The sequence below is a fragment of the Aotus nancymaae genome, unplaced genomic scaffold, assembly GCF_030222135.1.
Source record: "Aotus nancymaae isolate 86718 unplaced genomic scaffold, 86718_ANA_hifiasm-v0.15.2.pri h1tg000040l, whole genome shotgun sequence".
Taxonomy (NCBI): Eukaryota; Metazoa; Chordata; class Mammalia; order Primates; family Aotidae; genus Aotus; species Aotus nancymaae.
Genome location: NW_026988454.1, coordinates 85,973,277 through 85,998,285, shown reverse-complemented (window position 1 = coordinate 85,998,285; position 25,009 = coordinate 85,973,277). Strand labels below are relative to the sequence as shown.

At 38.6% G+C, this 25,009-nt stretch overlaps 1 long non-coding RNA gene and 1 pseudogene across 2 annotated transcripts in view; one reads left to right on the top strand and one right to left on the bottom strand.

The window, feature by feature from the left end:
* LOC135268352 (uncharacterized) overlaps positions 1–25,009 on the top strand; it is a 304,458-nt gene that overhangs the window by 30,533 nt on the left and 248,916 nt on the right. For both annotated transcript variants that reach the window (XR_010336697.1, XR_010336696.1), the window contains exon 3: positions 15,627–15,722. This is a non-coding gene — a long non-coding RNA (uncharacterized LOC135268352). The remainder of the gene's footprint in view (positions 1–15,626; positions 15,723–25,009) is intronic.
* Positions 14,539–15,577, bottom strand: LOC105730492 (citrate synthase, mitochondrial-like; annotated as a pseudogene).

The following is a 25,009-nucleotide window of genomic DNA, read 5'->3' as shown; positions in this document are numbered from 1 at the left end:
CAATTACCATGTATCAGAGAGTCCTGGGACTTTCACTTTGTCTTGCCTGTTACCACCACACTTAATTTCCCACTCACCATCTTCCTTCTTGCCTCCCACTCTATTCCTACTAATAGTGTTTATACTATCAACAGCAATGACTAGCATTTTTATTGTTCTTTACTTCTTCCAAAGTACCTTCTCATATTTTTATTTCCTGTGCACGTCACATCCATCCTGCTACGTTTTTTTCAATTTTCACTAAGGCATGCATTTTAGAAGGTTGGCAATGAGACAAATCCTTGTGAGTAACTGGTAGAAATGTAAGTCCAACCCAGATCTCCTAACCGCACACCTCATGCTCTTTCTACCACACTGTGCTGCCACCCACACCTCTTATATACTGACTTCCAATGGCAGCAGTACAAATGATGAAAAGTCCTGGATCAGTGGGTACATGAGAAGGTAGGTTATAAAGTATACTAAATTGAAATGGAGACCATGAGGCCAAAATAGTTGGGGATGATCCTTGCTACAAAGTAGGAATGAACAGTGGCTATTTGTGCTTAAGGACACATGGACTTCAAAATATTCTTTCCTCTTACCAAAATGTTCCTGGAACTGGACAATATTAATAGGACAAACACTGCAGAAGTTCACAAATAATGAACAGCTGCAATAGCAAATCTCTCTTCCTCCAGAGTGTTTTATCAGAGCTCGTGTGATCCTGGCTTAGTGCTTAATGCTTCACCAAGGGAAGCAATCCATGGGTGGAAGCAACCATGCAGATCAGAGAAGATTAGTTTTCTTTCTTTCCAGTGGTTTGGGACCTCATAGAATAGCCTCAGATAAAAGAGGAAGCTGCAGGCAGAAAGCCATGAACTCCTGAGCCTGACTGTAGCAGACAGGTGGATAGGTGGTAGAAATATAATGATAATTTTTCCCAAGGGAAAGTCAAGTGAGACAGCTTTTTAGTGAATGAGAGAAGCACAGCACAAATTAGTTCAGATCAAGTTCTCAGCTTCTAAGCTTGGGTTTCTCAGGCGATTTCTTGACTTTCTTTGAAATCACTGAAATCTGTAATAACACCCTAAGCTTCTGTTTTATTTTGGCTGCCACATAGGGTATACTCAGATGTAAACATATTTGTCTAATTTAGCCTCAGTCTAGTACATTCAGCACTTTTTCAGGAAGGTATAATTTTACTGTCTCCAGGCAGTGGTATGGGGAGGGGGGTAGTAAAAGTGTATTAGTCCATTCACACACTGCTACAAAGAACTGCCTAAGACTGAGTAATTTATAAAGAAAAGAAGTTTAATTGGCTCATGTTTCCACAGGCTGTACAGGAAGCATGGCTATGAGGCCTCAGGAAACTTACAATCATGGTGGAAGGCAAAGGAGAAGCTGTCATGTCCTACATGGCTGGGACAGGAGGAAGAGAGAGAATAAAGGGGAAGGTGCCACATACTTTTAAACAACCAAATCTCCTGAGAACTGTCTTATGAGAACAGCAAGGGGCAAGTCCTCCCAGTGATTCAGTCACTTCCCACTAGGTCCCTCCCCAAATACTGGGGATTACAATTTGACATGAGATTTGGGTGGGGACAGAGAGCCAAACCATGTCAGCAATAGGGCTGGGCCCTTGTGGGTATATGTAGACTTGTGAGAGTTTTATATTTGGTCCCTGTGCCGTTTACTCTTCTATACAATGCTGCATTTAATCATCAGTGTGATTTGCACAGACTAAAGATAGTAGGGCTAGATAATATTTTAAGATAATCATGTATTTGTTATGTATTCATTTATTTATTCATTCAGCCATTCAGCAGATATTTACTGAGCACATCTATAGTGTGCCATGCACTGTTTTACCTGCTGGAGATACAACAGTGAACATGACTAGCAAAACAATTCTTGTCTTCATGAAAATAGAGCATGCACTATACTCAGTTCCTCCTGAATAGCTGAGAGGAAAGAAGAAAACATCTTTGTTTTCCATTAACTTCAGCTATGATCACAAATGGGAAGCCTGCTGTACCATTGACCCAAATAAGTGTGTTATTTGGCCTCCACAGTTATAAACATTTTTAATATTAATGCTTTGTGAGGTTCTTTTCCTTCCCAGTGTGCCTCACTCTCTGTCACTTTTTATTCTGTTACAACTGTCACTCTCTATCACTCTTTATTCTATTACAACTGTCTTGGTTCTCTTATTTACTCTGCCCCTATGGCTCCTGTAAGTGTCAAACTCTCAGACATTTGGGCCTAAATCCTAAAAATTGGAGATCTGTGAAAGAAGTAAAAGTGACAAAAGCATTTTGAAGCCCCAGAGAATTATGTGTAGAAGTTGGGCAGTTTGAGGTCCCCAGTCACAAACTGAAAATCGATTCCCGTCCAGCCTCTAGAGGGAGAAGGGCAAATCGTCTGTGAGCCCTGGAGCAGTGACAACTCTGCTTCCTGGGATGGAGAACCCAGAAGAACCCAGCAGGATGTTTCTCTGCAGTGTCTTTAGTCACACTGGGTCGTAGATGCTCCATGAGAGAGTCTCATAGTAACAGTGTGAGGAAGCAGCTGATGGGGACAGGGCCCACAGACGTACTGAGGATGACTCCTGTGGACTGAGGATTGATACTTGATGAACACAGAACATTGAACTCCACACTGTGCCTGGAACTAGTGTAAAATGTCTGAGCCATATTCCAACACTGGGGGAGAGCAGACACTTCACAAATAACTGAGGTTGCATCTTCCCAGCTGGGTTAGCGCTTGGATTCAGCAATAAAGTTAAAGTACCGAATAATCAGGAGAATAATGCTTCCTGTACACTACAGTCAGTGGAATAAAATTCACACCTGTTTTGCTAGCTCGTAGGGGAAGCTTCTACCACTTTCCATTAGGGTAGAGGATGGGAGGACTGGAAGGTGATTGTATTTTAAGGTGTGGGATGATTTTTCCTTGTAATCTATCTGTCTTAGTTGTTCTCATTTATAAAGGGCTTGGTCTGGGATGTATCTTTCCCTTGTAAATTTTTCTGGCACTTATTTCTTATTCTGTAGGCTGCTTCATTCTCATATCTCTTGGTTCAATCTGACCACATGAAGTTTTTTCAAGACCATACTCTCCACAGTTTAGTTACTGAGGTAGCCCTATGTTTCTACATCACGGGCACAGCTCCTTTCCACAGATCTCGCTCCTGGCTCTTGTCTGTACTCCTTCTCCCTCATGCCTCCAAGCTTCTCCACGCTGCTCCCTCTTAAATCAGAGAAGTTCAAAGTACAGTCCCTGGGCCAGCAGCTCAGCAATCCTGGAGTTTTGTTAGACATGCAGTTTCCAGACCCAACTCCAGACCTACGGAATCAGAAATCTGCAGCTGGAACCCAGCTTGCCTGGGGACTTGGAGGCTTGCTCATGTTTGAGAATTCCTGTTCTGAAAGGAAACACTAAGAATGTAGTATCCTGTGACAGGCAGCAAGAAAGGTTCCCCCGGAAGTAAACAAAAGTGTCTTGTGAGGAGTGATGCTGTCCTTTATAAAAAGCAAGTACACTGAAGTTCATTATTAAATGTTCAAGTTCTCTTGTATAAATTGCAACCAAGTCTCTCCACATCTAAACCAAATTTAAATGCTTTGACATTGTGGGTAAATTTTCAAGAAAATCCTAAAATCTAGAGATTTCACTTTACTTTTAGTCCTCTTTGTGGTGGTGTTTCAATTGATTTTCCATTATGTCATGTGTATTTTCATAGATATAGTGGGTATTATTTGTCTTATTGGTCTCAAAAAAATAGACTCGGCTTTGCAGAAAGCATGTGGAAAGTTAGATGGAAATTCTTATGTGAAGTGTTGCATGAATACTACAGGTTTTCTTCTGGTAATTATGCATACTCTTCATGAAACTCCTATTTAAAAAAGTGCAGAAAGTTGAGATTTTAAAAATCTGAAACCTGGACAAATTGAATATTTCCAACAAGAGAGTCAGCGATCAGCAATACTTTTTTTTAGCTTCTGTGTTTGTATAACATGCAAGATTTGCTGCCTACTCGTTTGCATTTCCACTCAACAGTCTAACATGAATGGAGTGCTTCACTTTTTCTCAGCCAGTAAAGTATTAATTCTGCATCACAAGGGGAAAATATAAATGTAGGCCCTTCAAAGATGACCTCAACCACAATGTTAGAAAATTGCTAAGTGTTAAAAATCTCTAGTACAGTATTGGCAGAGAACAAAGTTTCACAATTTAGGATGCATAATGTAAAATCCTTAGATTCTGTTTTTAATAGTCAAACCAAAACAAAATGGTGGGGCCAAAGTTAAATCTCTGTTAAAAAGACAAGACCATTAAACCTCCAGTGTCACACATTTGAAAAAAAAAAAAGGATCAACTATCTATATAGATAGTAAAACACAAATCCTGAACATTCCCGAAACTGAAAATAAAATTCTCAGTGAGTCAGTTATGGCCTCTGAAACCAATCTGCTTCCTGAATTCCCCAAGGGTACTGAATCTTGCTGGAAAACAAATGCATTTAGTAGAGTACTACCTCTGTAAATGTATTATGGAAAAATCTCACTCCTATTTTAAAGGTAGTTCATTGAAAATGTTTCACTCCTATGGTACAGGTAGTTTGTTTTGGATTACTCTGTCCTTTTTTATTTTTGTAGCAGTAACCACCCACTCAGTCATTTCCATGCTGATGTGAATTGTATTTTAACTTGTAGTGCTGTTTTATATTAGTGTGCCCTGGCTCTGTCTTCTCCTTTTCATTTCCTTGAAAGAAATATAGTACTTAGACATCAGATTATTGTTTTAAAACAAGGGATGGGGTTGTTGTTAAGGCACAGTGAGAAGATTTACTTTATTATCAGAATTGGTTTGTTCTGAATCAGTGTGTACAAAAGGAAACCAAGTAGAAACATCCATGTTTTAATCATGGGAAACCTTGACATTGTTTGTGCATGAATAAATAGACTAAAGGAAAACATGCGGAGCGATCATGTTGAGTTTTTCGTTACGATGTTTGCCAACATGAGTAATTGCGTATTAGATGTTAAATCAGGTCAGATTTCCAGTTTGACATTGTCCCTCTCTTTGTTTTCCCTCTTTCCCTCTTTCTTCCCCACTACCCCCACACCACTTTGTCATCTGGTACATTTATTTGGAGGATGTAAACATCATCGAATTTAGAATATTTGTTACTCATCTACTAGCTGAATAACTGAGCTTGGTATAGAAATATAAAATTGAAGCAGAATGGGTCCCCGTGGGTAGATGGAAGTGCAGTGCTCCAGGAGCTAAGAATTTAGTGGTGGCACAGACACAGACACAAAGAATTTTAACACAGGCAGAACGTGCTATAATAAAACTATGAATATAGTTTTAGTGGAGTCATTGACTGAAACAAGAGGGAATTCACACTTTTCTTTGTAGAAGAGATAGCTTTGAGCTTGACCTTAAAATCTGAATAATGTTTGAAAGATGAAGATGGAATAAAATGCTCTATCAGATGTAGGTAACAGAGGTAAGTAAGAGTGCAGATAGAAATGCAGATGTCATGAACTGTGGCTGTGGAAGATGCATTCATATAAAGAAAAAAGTAAAATTATACTGAAAACTAATAAAGGGATTTTAACAAAAACAAAAACAAACTAAGTGAGTGACAGAATGCCTCAATGATGGAGGACATGGCTCTGAGACCGTCTCTTATACCCTCCCACCCAGATCCTCCTCCATTCCAATGACAATGATGGGGCTATTCTAGTTGAGAAATATATTGCCTAACCATCTAACCTAGAGGCCAAGAAGTAGAGATGATAATAAAGTGGTGGGTTCCAGGAACAGTGAGCTGTATAAATCTGATTATAAAACACCTGGCCAAAATCTCATCTTGAATTGTAATCCTTATAATCTTCACCTGTCAAGGGTGGGATCAGGTCGAGGTAATTAGGGCAATTTCCCCCATACTGTTCTCGTGATAGTGAGTGAGTCTTACGAGATCTGATGGTTTTAAAAGCGTCTGGCATTTCCTTTGCTTTTACTCACTCGATCCTGCTTCCTTGTGAAGACGGTGCTTTCTCTTTGCCTTTCTCCACGATTATAAGTTTCCTGAGGCCTCCCCAGCAATGCAGAACTGTGAGTCAATTAAACCTCTTTCCTTTAGGAATTACCCAGTTTCGAGTATTTCTTTGTAGCAGTGTGAGAACAGAGTAATACAACACCAAAGCATCCCCAAATTTCAGGCCACTACTTATTAATTAATCTGTTACTCAGAATATTTGTTTTGTATATTATCTGTCTAAAGCAGTTTACTTTGGGTTTAACATTTCACAAGCAAAACAGCCAGATTATGGAACTAAATTTTAGAATTTAATTACTAGATATTTTGGAATCATGTAAAACCAGGCTATATAAAAAGCATTTTCATCAGTGAGTTGGCTGGAGTTACTGTTAAACAAAAGCCACAGCACTTTGTCATGGGGTTGAATTTAGTTTCCTACCACATTTTTTTTTCAAGTGAGTCACTAAAACAACGTTCTGACCCCACAATATGTTACCAACAAAAGCACGTCTTTATTTTTCTCTGGTTTCTCTTAGCAGCCAAGCAGATAAAATATTCATCATCAAGAAATCCCCAAATGCCAAGCAGCATACCAGCATCTTCATGGGCCACGGATTCAGGACAGTTTTCAAATCCTGGGAGAGAGACACAATCTCCTCCTCTTCTTGGGCATGATCTAGAGCAAGAAATGATTTCACTGACCCATGTCAGTCTTAACACTTTGTTTCTCAGAAGCAGAAAGGGATCTCTATTAGGTATTATTTGTTATGTCTGTATATACAGCATGAAACAGGAAATTGGCCTTTGCAGGAGGATGCAGAAATAAATATTTGGCCTTGGAATAACCTTGTCTAAAACTCTGAAAGTGAGCATTTTTGCTAAGGCTTATTCTGAATGTTAATATACTAAGATCAGATGAAACCGTTCTCCTTTCCCAAATTGGGACTACTTTTTTAGGGGGCCAGTAAACACTCGTTATCTTTAGCAGTACACATTGCAATAATGAAATATTTAGCCATTTATGTTTATCTAACAGTCTGGGTCTCCATGTGCATAGACATTGGCAGAGGAGTAGTTACCAATTACTGAGTTACCAGTTCACTTTGACTTGAAATGGCAGCAACATAGTTTCCTTTACAGTAAGCTCCTGAGCAGCAGCTTAGGACAAGGAGGAGACCAATAAGAATTCCAGGAGAGGGTGTGGGTGCACACACATCCACAGTCAACGCTTAGAAAGCCAGATGCAGCCAGGAGTAACTTGCACAAGAGCAGATATGGGCTTCTGTGGTACTTAAAACAATAGCTTTGCTCCCCTCTAATAACAAAATCAGAAATCCCTTGAGTCGTTAGATGGAAGAAGGACATAAATTATGATCATATGTTCCATATTTTAATATTTCCTAAACAGTCTAATGTTCTAAAATTCCATATAGTAGAAAATTTAGCTATACTATTGACGTAGTATTTAAATTTCTTTTGTCTACTGTTTAAATCAGGGTAGAATTAAAACTCAACATCTGGAGACAACATTCACGAATATCATTGATTCTTTTTTTCCTGGCAATATTATGCTTGCTATGTTTTTAAAACTTTCCTCACAGCATAAAGAGATCGATGATTTTCTAGGGGATATAGTTTTCATTTTTTCTTCCCTTTAGAAAGAAGAAATTCCTAGCTGATATTGACAGTTAAGGGTCCTTGGAAGGCTTTTTGGTTCATCTTCTTCTAAAATGACTGGAAGATCTAGATTCTCAAGTTCCACAAAACTAAGAATGTCCTACTTGCTTTGCTTTCTTATATTTTAGGCTAGTGCTCTGCCATGTTAAATGAGATGGGCTGAGGTTCAAACCTGAGTTCTTTCTAGCATGATTGTGTGAGGGCCTAGGTCTGTATGGGTATGTTTATTGCTGCCTTTGATACATGAAGACAGAGAGATACAAGTTTCAGATATGATCATATTACTCCTTTTCTTAAAATGCCTCTTTGGTTAAAGCTACAGGAAAACATCACAATTTCTTGGCCCGGTTTTCAAGCCCTTCTAATCTATGCAGCTTCACCCTCAGCACACCTTCTGCTGAATCTTTTACTTAATAATTCTTAAACACTTTATACAATTTCCCTTTCTGTGTCTTTCCCTTAACTTTCCACCCAACATGAGTTCATTAATCCTTTCAGGGTCACTTCAAATTTCTCTGTCTCTAGGATCCTTCCTTACTTTATCTAATAGAATTGGCTGATGGCCCACACCCTTCGTTAATATCACTATTCTCACCCTTAAAGAATTACTCTGTATCTATTTTATTTGGAGTCTATTTAATCTAGCTGATTGCTAGTTGCTTGAGGGTAAAGATTGTCTTACCCATTTTCAATGTATTTGACACGCACAGTTTTATTTGGGAAAATGGTAGATTTTTTTAAAAAATCAATGGGACATAGAATGAGACTGGTTAGGTTTTCTGACATTTAAGCTATTAAATTTACTTCATTGGCACGTGGTTCAGTGTTTCTCAATGCTGGTTGCTCATTGGAATCACATGGAGGGATTTGGCAAAGTATCAGTGCCTGAGACCAGATATTCTGATGATTCTGATGGTTACATTTAATCTCCATTGATTTAGATTTAGTCAGTTTTCAGTGGAGTCCAGGTGTCTGTAGTAATAATAGCAAGTGCTTATATAGTTCTTATTGTATAAGGCATTATTTCTGACACTGTGTTAAGCAGCACCTTATTTACTTTAATTTATAAGCATTTTATTTGGGAAATTTACAGTTGAGAACCATGACAGTCTGATAAAATGGCAAGAAAATATAATCACTGAGATTGAGTGTAGAATTCATATACATAGTGATAGAACTAAACCAGTTTATTTTAGCAAAGCCAAAGAAAAATATGTTTATTTTTTTTGTTTTTAATAAAGGATTAAAGTAGCAGTCTCAATGTGTACAGTGTGATGAGTTGTGATTAAACTAGAAATAATTTTCGGTTACTGAAGGAAGAATTGAGATTGACCAAGGAGATGTTAAACATTTCCAGCTTAAGGTCCAGTTTTCATGAGACAGCACTTTACTAACCAATATGTCATAAACATTTGTCTTTGCTCGTTGGAGCTTTTCACTTTCGAAACATAAGGGCTAATTTAATATGACATCTTTGCAATTACTTAAAGGATGCATAACATCTGGAGAAGAAGAGACTAAGTAATGCAATATTAGAAGAGGTTTACTAAGAAATGGTCCTAAGTTAATAGTAAGTTTAGAACATTTAAATGGGGATTTATGTATTACATTTAATTGTGAAAAGAGTATTTTCAAACTAAGTACATTAATAGTTTGCTTTTGCATGAAAACATTTTTTTTCTAGTTTTGTTAAGGATCGTTACTCATATGATTTAGGCCACCTTCAGTACTCTTCATAGCCTGCTGTCTAGTCTGTTTTGTCATGGGTAGTGATTCTCTGGGGCCAATGGTACAGATAGTAAAGGAATTTACAAGACAGTTGTAGGTAAAGAAAAGCAGATTTATTAGAGAAAGTAAGAAAATGTGTTGCAAGATTGGAGCAGGCAGCACAGCAGAGAAGAGGCTATCTGCAAAGAGGCAGGGGCTGGAGGGAAGTTTCATACGGTCATGCTGGAGGGGGGCAACATGCAGGCCGTTGTGCCCTCAGGATGAGGTCCTTGTGCCCTCAGGTAATTTGTGGTTAGCCATCTCTCAAAACAATTGTTCACTGTTCTCCCCCACCTGGGAACCTTTGTCACCTGGGTCCCCTTCCTTGTTGTTGCTTATTTATCCGGACTATTCTTGCTGCTTTTCCTGTCTTCCCATCCATCCTCCCACCTGCCCAGTCATCTGTTATTATACCCCCAAGCTGTGTATGGAGGGTTAACCTTAGTGAAGACAGACTTGTCAGTGGGCCTGGAATAAATGCCACCATTATATAATACACAGACTTTTGTGTATGGTTGAATTTTCATGATATTCAGAAACTATTACAACATTATGAGTTCAGAAGATACATTTATAACTTAGATTAAAAATCCAGTAATGGATCTAGTCATTGCCTTGTACTATTAATATTGAGTATTAGCTATTACTGAATGATTATGTATAAATGAGAAGGAGTAGATCAGCATTCCAAAGTTATTCTCAGTATATAAACCAGTGGCTCTCAACCAGGGGTGATTTCAATTCACTCCTCTGGGACATCTGACAATATATTGAGACATTTGGTGTCTTCACAAATGGGGGACAGCGCTAGTGGCATTCAAGTGGGTAGAGACTAAGTGTGGTGATAAATGTCCTGCAGTGCACAGGATAATCCCCCACAATGGGCTTATCTGGTCTAAAATGTCAAGAGTGCTGAGATTGAGAAACTGGGGATGGTCTAAGGCTAATGTTTGGTCTACTGAAAGTAACTTACATACAGTCAAGCACCATACAGCTATGTTTTGGTAAACAATGGACTGCATAGATAACAGTGGTCCCGTAAGATTATAATGGAGCTGAAAAATTCCTGTCCCTTAGTGATGTAGCCATCATGAAGTCATAACACAATGCATTACTTTTTCTGTGTTTAGATGCACGGATACTTACTATTGTGTTATAGTCGCCTGCAGTATTCACTACGGTAACATGCTGTACAGGTGTGTAGCCTAGAAACAATAGGCTATACCGTGCAGCCTAAGTGTCTAGTAGGGTATACTATATAATAGGGGTTCCCAACACCCGTACCCCCATTCTGTCACAGACCGGTAGTGGTTTGTGACCTGTTAGAAAACAGGCCCTATAGCAGTAAACAAGAGGTCAGTGGGCCAGTGAGCAAGCATTGCTGTCTGAGCTCCACCTCCTGTCAGACAGCAGAAGCATTAGACTCTCATAGGAGGGCAAACTCTGTTGTGAACTGAGCATGCGAGGGGTCTAGGTTGCTGCTCCTTATGAGAATCAGGGAGGTGGAACAGTTTCATCCCTAGACCATCCTGCTCCTCCTGCTCCAGGTCCGTGGAAAGATTATCTTCCACGAAACCAGTCCCTTGTGCCCCAAATGTTGGGGACCACTGCTATACAGGTTTGTGTAAGTACACTTCATGATCCCACAATGAGGAATTATCTGAAACATAAATTTCTCAGAATGTATCCTTGTGGTTAAGCAACTCTTAATTATATATACAAACTAAGTTCATTGAGAGTATCAGCCATAGAGATATATTAGCCTTAATGAGTAGTCTAAAGTTAATCAAAGTTGAAATTACATAGACAATTAAGATGTAGAATGAACTTTTAGAGATTATGGATTCTTCTTATTACATAAAAATTTACTGTGTTGACTTTTGCTCAAATAAGTGAGTCCAATCCCCCATAAAATATAGTTTAAGAATGCAGAAGCTTTTGTAGTGGTTGTATAAACTATGGTTGTTTTGGTTTGGATTCACATGTGGTTAAGCTACATGTTTCTATGGTTTCACTGGATTTCAAGTTTTAATTTATGGAGTAGAATTGGTAAGTGAAAGGGATAGATATAAGGTGATTAGCCTGCTAATCAGATGTAATATTGGAATTTTTTTCTCCCCTTTTCAAGTTTTGTATAGATTGGACTCTTATACTTTAAATCAAACTACTTATAATCCAAATGATTTACAGAAAAACTCTGCAAGGTGAGGTCAGTGTGTGTTTCAGGGCCAGGGCAAAAGACTTTACTCTGCCATTTATTTTCACTGTTTTGTTTGGCCTTGTCCGAAGTACCAGATGGATAAGCAGGACACATATGGTGTCTGAACTGGCTGGGACTCCCAGCAGGCCTGAGCTGTAGACGCTGTGGCCTGCTGCTCTGCTTTTATGTTTGAGTTCAAAATTCTCCTACTTTTTTGTGAAGGGGCAGAGGCCTGGCCCATTGAAGCTCAGCAGGAAACAGTTACTCTGAAATCCAGAACTCGCATCCAGAAGGAAAAGACCTTCAGCAACAAAGACCTTCTCGTCTATAATCTGCTTCTCTTTTCCTTTGTGCCAATGATTTCCTCTCTCAGGATCAAAGAGCTCTGTAGGGACACAACTCCTGACTCAACCCTTCGGGCAGTTTCTGTTTTGAATCCAGGTTTGGGTCTCTGGGTTGCATTTCCTCTGGCTGGCCTTGTGACCACTCCTGGAGACAGATAGAGAAACTGCTACAAGGGTTTGTAAAGATCAGAAAAACAAAGGCCATCTTTCGTGTTGACAATAGTAGCTCTGAGCCAGATGGGAGGTTGGGCCTAGGACCATTGCCCTGTGATTAGTGTTGAAAAAATCCTGGTCCTATCTAGGGCTGAGCCACCTCAATGAGATGGTGTGAGTCAGGCCACTAATATAATTTGTTCCCTTTTGCTTGTATTGTTTTTAATGGTCATAGTAACTTGCACATCTTACACAGTGGTCCTGCCTTTAGGAAGCTGTAGTGGTTTTATAAGCTCATAATTTGCTATGAGCATGGACTTCAGAATCAGAAGAATTAGACTTGACTCATGGTATCTATCATATGTTAGCAGAGGAAGCTTCAAAGTTATATAATACCACTGAGCCTCATTTTTCTCATCTGAAAAAGGGATATAATAGTACCTATATAACTAGGTTGAATGAGATGTTATGGTTTGTTGTGGTAAGACTATATACTACAGAGCCAGACTTCTTGGGATTGAATGCTGGCTGACTTTGGACATAATGCTTTACTCTTCTGTGCTCTGTGAAGATAATAATAGGATCAGTTTAGAGGGCTGCTGTTAGGATTAAAACACTGCATATATAGAACACTTAGAATGCCGTCAGGCATCTAGTGGTGCTTAATAAACACTAGCTAATTATTATTATGTAGGTGAAAATACTTTTCTCAGTAGCAGAGACACTCTTTTGTGAGTATGTAGTTATTACATACATGCATAACATTTATAACGTATTACATAGAAATTCGTTTTAATGCCCTAAACTATTGCATTATCTGGATCATTTCTCTGTCTTCTACTATAACGAGAAGTTATTTCAGATATTTATGGTCACTTGCAAAGCCAGATCAGAGTGTCTGGTATTGTTCTTTTTTTTTCATTGTTGATAAAAATACTTACTTTACATTTTATACAGAGCAACCTGAAGAAGTCTGCATCCTGACTTGAGAGTTACCCAGGGGCTTACACTGTGTTCATCTCAACAGCGTGGTTCTAGGGATGGTGGATCCACACAAACACAGGCAGGAATTTGGAAGGAAGAGAGGGGCACAGCAGGAACGTATCTTAATCCTTTCTTAAAGAAAAGGCATTCTGAATTTCTGAAAACCAGTGCAAATGGGGCTTCTGAGACAAACAATGTACTGTGAGCTCTTGAGGCAGGGACAGGAAAAGGATGTTGATAAATAAGGGAGCATTTTCTTGAGGCAGGGGATAAAGAGAGATTTTTAATTCTCTCCACTCCAGGACCAATAATCAAAGGAGACCATGTCCAATCTTGAAGTGTATCCTTGTTCCAAAAGAGATGCTCATGCTCCTGACCAGCCCCTGAAGCTATCGTGTTATCATTCCTGAGTCCCTATTTATGCCCCCAGCATCTTAGAAGGGCAGGGGAAGGTCAGAGGGTGGTGGCTTATGTATGTGGAAGGAATTATTTAGTTCACATTAAGCATGGATAAAACCCAACGACTAGGACCACAGATCAAACAGACCTGTTGAAAGAGGTCTCTGGTGAGGACCAAGGCCACAAACATCCTCAGCTTGAGGTGGAACAGGTGGAGAAAGTCTGAATAGGAGTGAGTATTAAAGTCATGGGAAACAGAACACTCCGAGACCTTAATTTTAATAGGATAGTTTTGAAAAGAGAAATCAAATCAAACACTGGGTGCCAGTTACAACAAATATCATCCCTTTATGCTCACCTGGTAGCATAAAACATTGCCAAAGCATGTCCAGCTAACCAATAGGTCTTGCTAGGAGGTGTTAGTGTTCAGGGGAGAGGGCCGAGGGACTTGGTACAGCTAACTATCCAACATCATTCCTGTGGAAACAGAAGGGGCAGAGTCCTGGTTTGCTGGCTTATTGAGCACTTGACAGAGTAGAAGCAAAATCTCAGAAGTGACTGCACACTCTTCGCAACCAGCTTTGACCCAAGGAAAGAGAAGCCAGATTCTCACTCTGAGATGGTGCGTGGACCAAATTTAACCCATTACACGTGCATTCGTCACGGTCATTCTGCAGTTGATGGGCAACTCATACCAGGCAAGGGAAGGGAGTTGGTTAGATTTTTCATGTTTTAGAGTCTTAATTTATATTTTAACCTCAAATCTATTATCAGTGCCTCAGAACAATTTAATCTTAATTCTTTAAAGGCCCCTTAAAAGTAGACTTTCTTGTTTTTTTCTTTTTTTAAGCATCCTCACTTTCTGGTAGTTAGTTTCCCCCCAGTCTCCAGTTTTACTCCGACTTAGAGTCCACAAACTTCATCAGAGCATCTATGCTCTTGGGTGTGGGCCCTTCTAGAGGGAATCCTAGGGCATGACTTCAGATGAGCTGTGCCAGTACACCCAGTGCCCGAGACACTCTGAACAGGACAGTGTAGTAATTCATTTCCATCATGCCACAGTACTGGAGCAGTACCTCCCTGTGAAAGTGTCTACATTGGGCCAAGGATTCTCGGCCTTGCCATTCTCTAAGAGGATATTGGACACAATCTTGTGTAGTTGAGCGATCGAATTAACATGGGTCATTATGCAGTGTTTCAGAGCAAACTCTCACTGCAGGTACGTCATGGATCAGTCTTCTTTAGTACTACATGGCTATAGCCTGGAACAACTCGTTCTGGGTTGACTGTATTCCAGGTTTAGTCTCATAACTTCTCATCTGCCACATCTTTGCCAACTTCCTTCTGTAGTTGAGTTAGCCAGACAAGTACTTCCTGATTTGCTAGTACACATAGAGGGCCTGCCAACTCATTCGTGGCAGTTGCAAAGGACAGATAAGGGCTTGAAGGGGCACTGCCCAACAAGTTGCTGGTATGAGCGCTTACATTTCTGCCCTCATGGTCACTGTGGATGGTGTGGTGTGGGTGCATGAACTCAGTGAACTGAGCATCAGTATAGCCTAACATGTTGGTGAAATTGTGGGACCGTATAGCTGAGCTATACTGGCCCCAGTACTGCTGCCCTCTTAGAGATTTTGGTAGATCTTTGCTGCAACACAGGTAGCTTTGTGATCAGATCCATGCAGTCTTCATAAATCAGCTCTCAGTACTTGATACCCTCTGCATATGCTCAGGCAGTGTGTTACTTTCACTGTTGAGGGCTCTAAAGGCTGCACTGAGCTGAGACATGGGATGTATATTGGTGGGAAAGTTGTCTAGCATGGTGACCACATGGGATGGTAGAGCTGCCCTCTTTGCCCATTCTTTTCAAAGCCAAGATACCTGTTTCCTCTGTTGGGATCTATTCAGTCACCAGCAGCTGAAATAAGCCCTCCAGCAGGGGTTCTTTCTTACCCTTAACCTTGGGTGGCAGTTTTTGGCACTCAGGGACACTAAAGCCTCAGAAACGGATGCCTTCATTAGGATTAAGGACTGATGTTTCATATACCAATGCCTTCTTTCCTCTCAGGTCACCACACATCATGCTCACAGTAGTTTGGCCCACCACCCTCTTGCCATGTTGCTGTCTGAAGATCTTAATTCTGGCCTGCTCCTTGGGTACCAGGTAAGCCAATATGTCTTCCAAATTCCTAGAGGAGGTACTGACCTACCAGGCAGCAAGAACAAGACAACATATGTCCTTTGCTCCCAAGAACTGGGCAGCAGTAGTCAGTAAAGTCATGGTGGGCCAACTCCGGGCTCTGGCGGGCAGAGAAGGAGGGGGAGAGCTGCGGCAGGAACAGTAGCCTACATTGCTGCACCAGAGGCCATGCCAATGGGTAGACAAGATTCTTGTTCTTTAAAATGAGAAAAGTACAAATATACACAGACATCTTATGATAGTTGTAAATGGAAATTAAGTCTGATAAATTCAGCAATTGAAGAAAGCCTGTCACAACTCAGGACTATTAGAAACCCTTGGCTCTAGGTGTACCTGGGAATTGAAGGTCTGTTTACCACACGACTGCAAATTATCTGCTATACAATTGGCAACTTACACTGACGTTTTCTTCTCTGTTGCCATTGTGCTTGTCTATCTCAGGAGGTACCCCATGCATCATCCCGCACAACAATTTTTCTCCCCTTGGCCCAGCTGTTCATTTCTAATTCTCTTCTGGATTACCCTGGCAGAGAAATTAAGCACATTTACATAATGCATACTTTAAGAAGCACTAAAAGGAGGATCTATATACTCTTACGCTAGACCCAATCCTACTATTTGTTTTTTCAGGACACCACAGGGACATTTTTTAGTTAATATTCTAACAGATTAAGCAAAAGGAATGGATTACTCGTTTGTATTTTTACATGTATTTTATGAAATCTATTTGAAAAACTGAAAAAAAAAAATAAATGCAAAAAAGATGATGAAAACCAATACACTTCATGTCTGTATGCTAGCAAAATTTCATTTCAGATAAAAAGGCTACATGTTGTTGAACTGATTAAAAATGATTTACTGAGAGAATGTGTATATGATGGCTTAATATTCCTTCCTGAGTTTAATTGGGTTTAGGTTAAAAACAGATGCTAAAATGAACTGTGAATATTTTAAAGATTATTTGTACAAAAATAAATTTTGGAGTGTGAAACTCAAAAATATTTCATTTGAAGGTTAGCTAACAGATGTTGCTTTATGTTGCTTTCAGTAAGCTAAAGTAAAAAGTGCTCGATATCACAGATGTTTTATAGTTCATTTATCAAAATAAATGCATAAAAAGTTTTACCTTATTCTTATAGAACTGAAATGCTTTGGTGTTTTGTAGGAGTATGGAAATTCTTTCAAATCTAATTGTAGCATCAATATAAAATTAAGGTATGATGAAGATCTGCAGAACTTCAAGACTTCCTTCAAAACAAAAAGCATATTTTAAATTGTTCTGAGTTTTTCAGTTTGTTTGGCCTGGGCAGCTTCCTGCATGTCTTGTTATAACTCCCATGTTAAATTTAGTCATCTATTCAGAAAATAGAGAAAAGTATTCACCACTGGCAGGTGAAAACAGGAAATAAAAATATTGACTCGGGATGTTCCCAGGGCCATTAATGAAAGGATTGTAGTTCCCAAGGCCACCATGAATAGGAAAGTGGGCATAAGTACATCATTAGACACCCACTTTATTCCAATTCATGATGCCTGTAATTTCTGGTTATGTGAGTAACATGGCAAAATAGCTTGTATTGTAGTGTATTTTTTTAAAGTGCCTCTTAAAGATCTTCTATTTTTAGGATCACAGAAGAATCTTCACTTTTCCATTTCCTCTCTTTTGGAAACATCTGGGATTTTTTGGAAATGCCTAGTCTTTCATTTTGATACGTTAGTTCTGAACAAAATGAGCACACAGCTAATCATCAACGGTGTTTATCTGGAAGAACAAGCTGTTTTGGATCTCATAGGACCCTGAACTAGAATTGCTGTAAAAATGGACATTTTTGTTGTTGTTGTTCAGGTTCTGACTAGAACACTAAGATAAATTATTTGGAAAGAATTTCTTCAAGAAGAGGTATTCATCTAGGAATCCTCTATCAGAGAGTTACCATAGATGAAGCACTGTGTGCTAAAAGAGAGAAAAATAGTGTTTACGTGTTATCTAGGAAAGTTAAATTGATGGAATTTACTGAGAGGTGATGACTTTTGCTTTTAGAAAAATAGAAAGGCAATTTGCCTTTTTTTTTTGGAGACGGAGTCTCACTCTGTTGCCAGGCTGGAGTGCAGTGGCACGATATCAGCTCACTGCAACCTCCGTCTCCCAGGTTCAAGCAATTCTCCTGCCTCAGCTTCCTGAGTAGCTAGGACTACAGGTGGGTGCCACTAGGCCCAGCTAATTTTTGTGTTTTTAGTAGAGATGGGGTTTCACCATGTTGGCCAGGATGGTCTTGATCTCTTGACCTTGTCATCTGCCCGTCTAGGCTTCCCAAAGTGCTGGGATTACAGGCATGAGCCACCATGCCAGCCAGCAATTAGTTATTTTATGTAGCAGTTTTCAAGGCTATGGCAGTCCGCACCAGGCACTTACACTAAATGCATTTTGATTATGGTATATATCATTCAAACTGTGTCTATTTTGTTTGAAAGTATTGTTTATTGAATACATTGCTTACAAATGATATCAAGGAAATAACTTTCATTATAAACCATAAGTGATGGATTAGATGGTAAGGCTCAGTTCCAGAGGAGAGGGTTCTAAGGTGGAATTTCAATTAAGGCAGGAGGGTAAGACTGGGAAGTTCTTGTAGGAAAAGCATCTTAAAGGAACAGTAAAATCCATCCGTACTCTGGCTCCACTTCTACCAGATAAAGAGATGTTTGGAACATGAGATCCTGGAGGACTTGTCTCTTTCTTAGGGCCTGGAAAAAATGTGTATAAGACTGCCTGACCAAATTGTAAGGCACCAATATATTTGGCTCTCAAAAGGGAGAATGGTTTATTTAGAAGCCAGTTTTCCCTGAAGAGTTCTCTCTGTTGTGATAAGGGGATGCTAGAAAGTGGGTTGGGCTAGTGGCTGCAGAACAAGTGGGCACAGTGTCAGCCTGTGTCACCCCTGGTAGAGGGATGGTCCTGCATGAGGTTAACCACCAACTTAACCCCAGACACCTCCACCCACTTCCCATGACTGGACACCCCAGGGGAGGGAAAAGGCCAATTCAGAACTAACTGAGTTTATACCTCACTTGACTAAAAAACTCTGAAGTGGCTGAGAAAAAAATCATGGAATTTACTTGATTAAGTTTCTGCCATCCAGCAACTAAGCTCAATTATAAAGACAAATATTATTTTACATATCTGATTTTTCTCAGCTAAAAATATTGTGCTTACAAAGATTACTGTAATGTTGGTAAATATGCTCTATTTCCTATGCAGATGTATAAAATGATTTTGGAGCATTTATGTGAAACTAGAATCAGCTTCATAGATAGGATTGTAAACTATAAAGTCCCTTTAATAGATTAATAAGGAGAAATTAATTGCCATATGTTGATATGCTCAGAAGTGTTTACATAACCTGTTAGTTGACTGGAAATTTTAAAAATAATTAATGTTTCAAGTAAGAAATCACCAATAGCAGAAGTTCAACGATATCAATCACAAAAACCTTCAGGATTTTGCCTGTCAGTTTCTAGAAATGCTCACTTAAGAGAGCAGATTCTATTTTGTGAATGCATTTGGAGTGTTGGGAGCTGATTTTATGACATTCTAACTTTTTTCATAGTTGTAAGACCGTGGAGAGAACCACTGAATTACATTTTTGAATTAAATACTTCTTTTTTTTTTTCTTTTCTTTTTAAAGCAATTGAATCTAATTTTTTATTGCGCTAAAAGTATAACTCATATAATTTGTAAGGATTTTCCTGAAGGATGTTTTTTTTTTTTTTTTTTTTTTTTTTTTAACATACCTGGTAATCAACCATTTCTTCAAGGGTTTTGGAGACATCAATGTTCTGAGTATGGCTAAGACTTGAGTAGTTTTACCCAATCACAGAACTCCCTATGTTCACTTTAAGGCATATCATAGATCTAGGTTTATGTCTAGACAAGTTCTATACTCTAAGACCTCAGTGCTTTAGAAGACTGTTTTGGATTTATGTAGCCTAAAGTAACTAATGAACATGTTGCATAATTTTTATTAGGAATCTGTTACATGTCAGGTCATTATCTTTCTTATCTTTATCTCTTTTTATCTGTATTGATTTTCAGATACATTGTTTCTTGGTAGGTATTACATTATGCTCATTGCTGAAATTCCTAAAGATTACTTCCTATTGCTTTTCAATTATTATTAACAACTTTGCATAAAATGTTATAGAAAACCTAGGATGGGTGGTGTTTCTAACAGTCTGTACCCTAAGTCTGAAAAGACTTGCTATGGAAAGTTTTAAGAAAATCTTATGTATTTTTGACATATAATAAACTGCAAACATTTAAATTGTACTTTAAATGCTTTGCGAGAGACATATCCCTGTGAAACCATCAGGTATATCACTATAATGAAGATAATATCTTCACAGGTATGTGTCTCTTGCAAAGCATCTCCGTGGTAATACCTCCTTCCTGACTTTCTCTGTCCCTCTTTTCATCCCCAGGAAACCACTGATCTGTTTTCTGTGTCTATAGGTTACTTTACAGTTTCCTAGAGTTTAATATAAATGAGATTGTACTGTGTGTACTAAAATTTTTATCTTAATTATTTCACTGAGCATAAATATTTTGAGATTTGTTATATGTATTGATAGTTCTTTGAATTGCTTTTCCCCCATCGCATGGCTATATGACGATATGTTTATGCACTCATCTGTTGTTGGTTATTGGAATTATTTCCATTTTATGGCTTTTACTAAAAAAGCTGCTATTCAGTAATTATATGGACATATGCTTTTATTTTCCTTTGTAAATACCTAAAAGTGGAATGGCTGGTTCACATACTAGGTGTAGGTTAAACTTCTTAAGACATGGCCAAACTGTTTTCTAAAGTGGTTGTGGCATTTTACATTCTATAAGCAGTATATGAGAGTCATAATTACTCCATATTATTGAAAACCACTTGGTATGGTCAGTCTTTTTAATTTTAGCTATGTAGTAGCATCTTATTGCGCTTTTAATTTATACTTTCTTAATGCTTAATGACATTAAAACACTTTTCCTGTGCTTCTCTGACATAGAGATATCCTCTTTTATTAAGTTTTTGTTCAACTATTTTGCCTATTTTTAAATATTTTCATATATAACTCAGAGATTCCCAAGCCCATTCATACATTTGATTATTCATTAGGAATACCCATGGGACTCAGAAGCTACAATATTCCTGACTATATTTTTTAGTAATCAGCAATGAAAAAAGATACATCAGGTAGTCTGAAGAAACCCAGCACAGACTTGCCAACATTTTCTCTCTCAAGAGGGATCGCACAGAAATGCTCCTTCTCCACCAGTGAAATGCAACAATATATGTTCAGTGTTTTAGCCTAGGAAAGCTAGTTTGAGACTCAGAGTCCAGAGTTTTTATTTGGGGCTAGCCACGTAACTACTCTTTGCTGGTGTGGCCAGCCAGTCACATGTAGCAAATTTCCAGAAGGGAAGCAAGTATTTGCCATCAATCACATTTTCATGTACAATCAGTGTAGGCAAGCTGGTACAGTACTACAGTAACCCATGTAGACAAAAGAGCCTTATTAACATAGAGAATATTCCAAAAGCCAAGTCTTCAGATGCCAGCCATAGGCTAATTCTGGAAGCAGACCCATCTAAAGATAGTAACCCCCAGAATGCTATGTTATCTCTACACATACACACACACACACACACACACGCTATTCTCACCAAAATAATCTTATTATTGTGGGACATCCAGGAAGAAGTAAGAATATGGTAAAACAGAAAAAGTCATTGTGTTGGAAAAAGTAAATATCATAAGATAAAGGGAAGCACAACTTCTGGGAGTGTGGTATTTGCGTTGGTGCCATAGCTACTGGGATTTGAATCAGATGTAATTTATAATATTACGATAAGGCATCCAGTTTCACCCAAAGATAGACCTTGCTTGATATGATGGGAAAGCGAGGCTGAGAATAGGATAAGATTTATAAAAACATAAAACTTTCTTCAGGATATTTCTTCAGCATGACCTGAAGCCCAGGAAACATATTGGAGGCTAGGTAAGGAATGAATCCAGTGGAGGGGGGTTACCACTCTGGTAGCACCTCAAGCCAATAAAAGGAATCTTTGGGATGAACATGCCATGCTCCCTCTGGGAGCCTAGATGGGTGCCTTTGGGGATGTGAATCTACATCAAGCAGTGTTGCCATCTTGAAGTTAGTTTGATTAGGGCTTATTAAACTGCTTGTCTTAAATTCTATGGCCCACCCCCTTTACCTGTGAAAGCTTCTTGTCATATAATCAACATATAATCACCAACATTCTGGTGGTAAAAAATACTTCTCATGAAGTCAGTTTTTTTTTTTTTTTTTTTTTTTTTTTTTTTCAGAAAGTCCCTCAATGCAAGCCAGTGGGGTGTGAAGGATAATGGGGATGTGTATAAATTAATAATTCAATCCAAGTGAGCAGTATTCTACTTGTCTATCATAATCCAAGGACAGGTTTTAGAGTATATGGTGGAACTGACTACTGGAATCCTTCAGGCATCAATGTATAACTGCTGGTTTTCTTAATTCAGTTTTTGATAGCCGTTGAAAGGCACTAGGTTCAAGATTAGACTTCCTGAAAAGTACTTGGAGAATAGGTACCAGAGACATTCTCGTTGATGGATGAGAGGCACTGGCTTTGCTTTTGCATTATGTGAAAATGAAGGCAGTTAAGAAAGACCGTTGTCCCTTCAGCGTCACCCCTCCTTAGCTGAGAGGATGTGAATTTACATTAAAGGTAAATTTACAGTAAAGGTAGTTAAGAATGGATAAAGGGGCTAATTGAAATTTATCTTTGATGAAAATAGTAGATGTTTAGTTTATGGGCTGTCACCTGTAGTTTTATTATGCTGCTGAATTTTTTTATGTCAAGTTATCAAATATAAATTGTCTAATTTTATCTTCATGAGAGATAGGGATTTTGTTACCTGTATCTTTTGGAATTGTGTTAAAAATCAAACAAACATAAAGCCTATAAAGCCTTTCACCCCTGATGCAAAATGTTGGTTGAGGTAACCTTATTTTTTGAATACTAACTTTGTTAAATGAATATAATTGCCATCAGTGCCGTAATTATTGTTGTGCTATTGTGAGTTATTGATATAAGTTTAGTGCCTAAGGAGTAGAAAGCCATGTTAAGATATTTAAAAGCTTTAGGTCTTCTGTATTATACTAATCATAGCCCTGAAATATTTTGATATTACATTCCAGATACGAAGAGGGTCTCCATACATCTATTCAGCATGTTGCAATTTCAGATATTACTTTCCTTTTTTTAATGGAGACAAAGATGACTCATTGAATTCATTTAGTTTCATTAAACTACTTCATACTTCTTGAGATCAACTGTGGCAAAACTAGAGGAAAATAGTTTTCAAAGACAAAGAGTTGAAGTTAGCAGTGAGCAGCAACATCAGGGCCATGTCTATACTGGCACAAAGTGAAGTGAGGATCTGGTAATCAAAGGATTAATTTGTTCTGAGTAAACAGTCATTTCTGATGATGATGATGATAATGGTAGTGGTAGTGGTTGTGGTGAAGATATTAACTGAAGCTACCACTTTTTGAGTACTTACGTGTCGGGCAATATTCTGAGTAGTATGCGTGCATTAACTAATTTAGTTCTCAAATAAATCTAAGAAGTAAGTCTTACTTTTATCCTCATTTTTACAGACAAGTAGATTGAAGAACAGATGGGTTAAATAAATTGTTCAAGATCACACACTAGTAGTGGCAGAGGCAGGATTCATCCCTAGGCAGTTGTTTAGTCCTGATACTGTACTCTCAACCACTGTATTTTAAATATGCAAAAGTGACAGTGTTATGTTATCTAATGGTCTAAATGTTAATCTAATGTTCTAAACTCTCCAACCACCTCACGTGATTGTCCTCAGAGACAAAAAGATTGGTGAATGGGAAGCACTTTTAAAACTCAGACTATAATAAATAACACAAGGATGAATTATTTATCGAAAAACTTTTATCCAAAAAGTTTTTAATATTTTAAAAACCATGGTGAGCGTGCTAGATTTTACACACAAGTATTTAAATCCAGGGCTAAAGATATTGCTGTCTACTTTCTCAGGGAAGCCTAATGGGTGAGTCAAAAATATGAGAGCCTATAGGGAACATTTAAGGGTGCTAGGTAGGCTCTTTTGCTTTAAAAGCCTTAACACATCTCTTCTCGTTCTGGGAACTCCTCCATTTGAGGCCAAGTGGTACTGAGAAGAACTAGTGCATATAACATCAGAGCTGTTATGGCTGGTACAACAGGCCAATGAGGTGCAGAGGAAGGAGGATGGGCCTGGCTTCGGTTTCTGGTACTTTTAAGGCCCTTTCCACATTTAACTACCCTTTGCGTGATGGTCATACCTGTTGAAATGCACAGCCTCATAGGATTGACCTAATCAGTAATACCTAATGAGAATTAATTAATTAAATTATTCTCAGGTAAACATACGAGGGAAGAGCTTGTATTAGGGTTATTGGCATTTGGAAGTGGGTAGAGGGAAAAGGGAATGGCCACACAGGAAGTCCTGTGGAGCTGGTAGCATCAAGAAGGTGCTCTAGATTCTTGAGAGGGTCGTACAGATTCTCAACAGTGGCCCATGGTGGATAATAATGAGAACGGAGTGAGATGAGGAAGGCATAATGGGATTTCATGTCATTGTTTGTGTCTGTTTTTCTAATAGTTTCACTTCCCCTACTGCCCCTTTGTACCCTGCAGCCTTTTCTTTACCTCAAAGATCTAAGGATTCCTTGACATGCCCACTCCCCACTCCCACTAATTCATTTCCCCATCCTCTGCACATTCTAATGTTGAACACTATTCCCTATCGTCTTTCATTTTGATTATTCAAAATACACAAGCTATGGGAAGGAACTGAAAGGTGGAAAGAAAAATAAATCTGAGATTATGGATTTTTAAAAATCCAATCGTTTACTTCTTCCTGTAGTGTTAAAGACTGCTTTCTGTGACTCTCTGCACTTAAAGTTCAGGGGTTGTAGACTTAAGTTTTATATAGGAAATCATAGACGCACAGTTTTAGAGCTAAGTATGACTGTAGTTCAGAGCTTTTTCTTACAGGGACAATTTAATGCATCCCTAAATATTTGAGACTTTCAGAAGATGATGGGTCTTCTGATTCCAGTACCATGAAATTTCCATTCCACTACATAAAAATATTAAGCACCCACAAGTGTGTGTACCAAGCCCC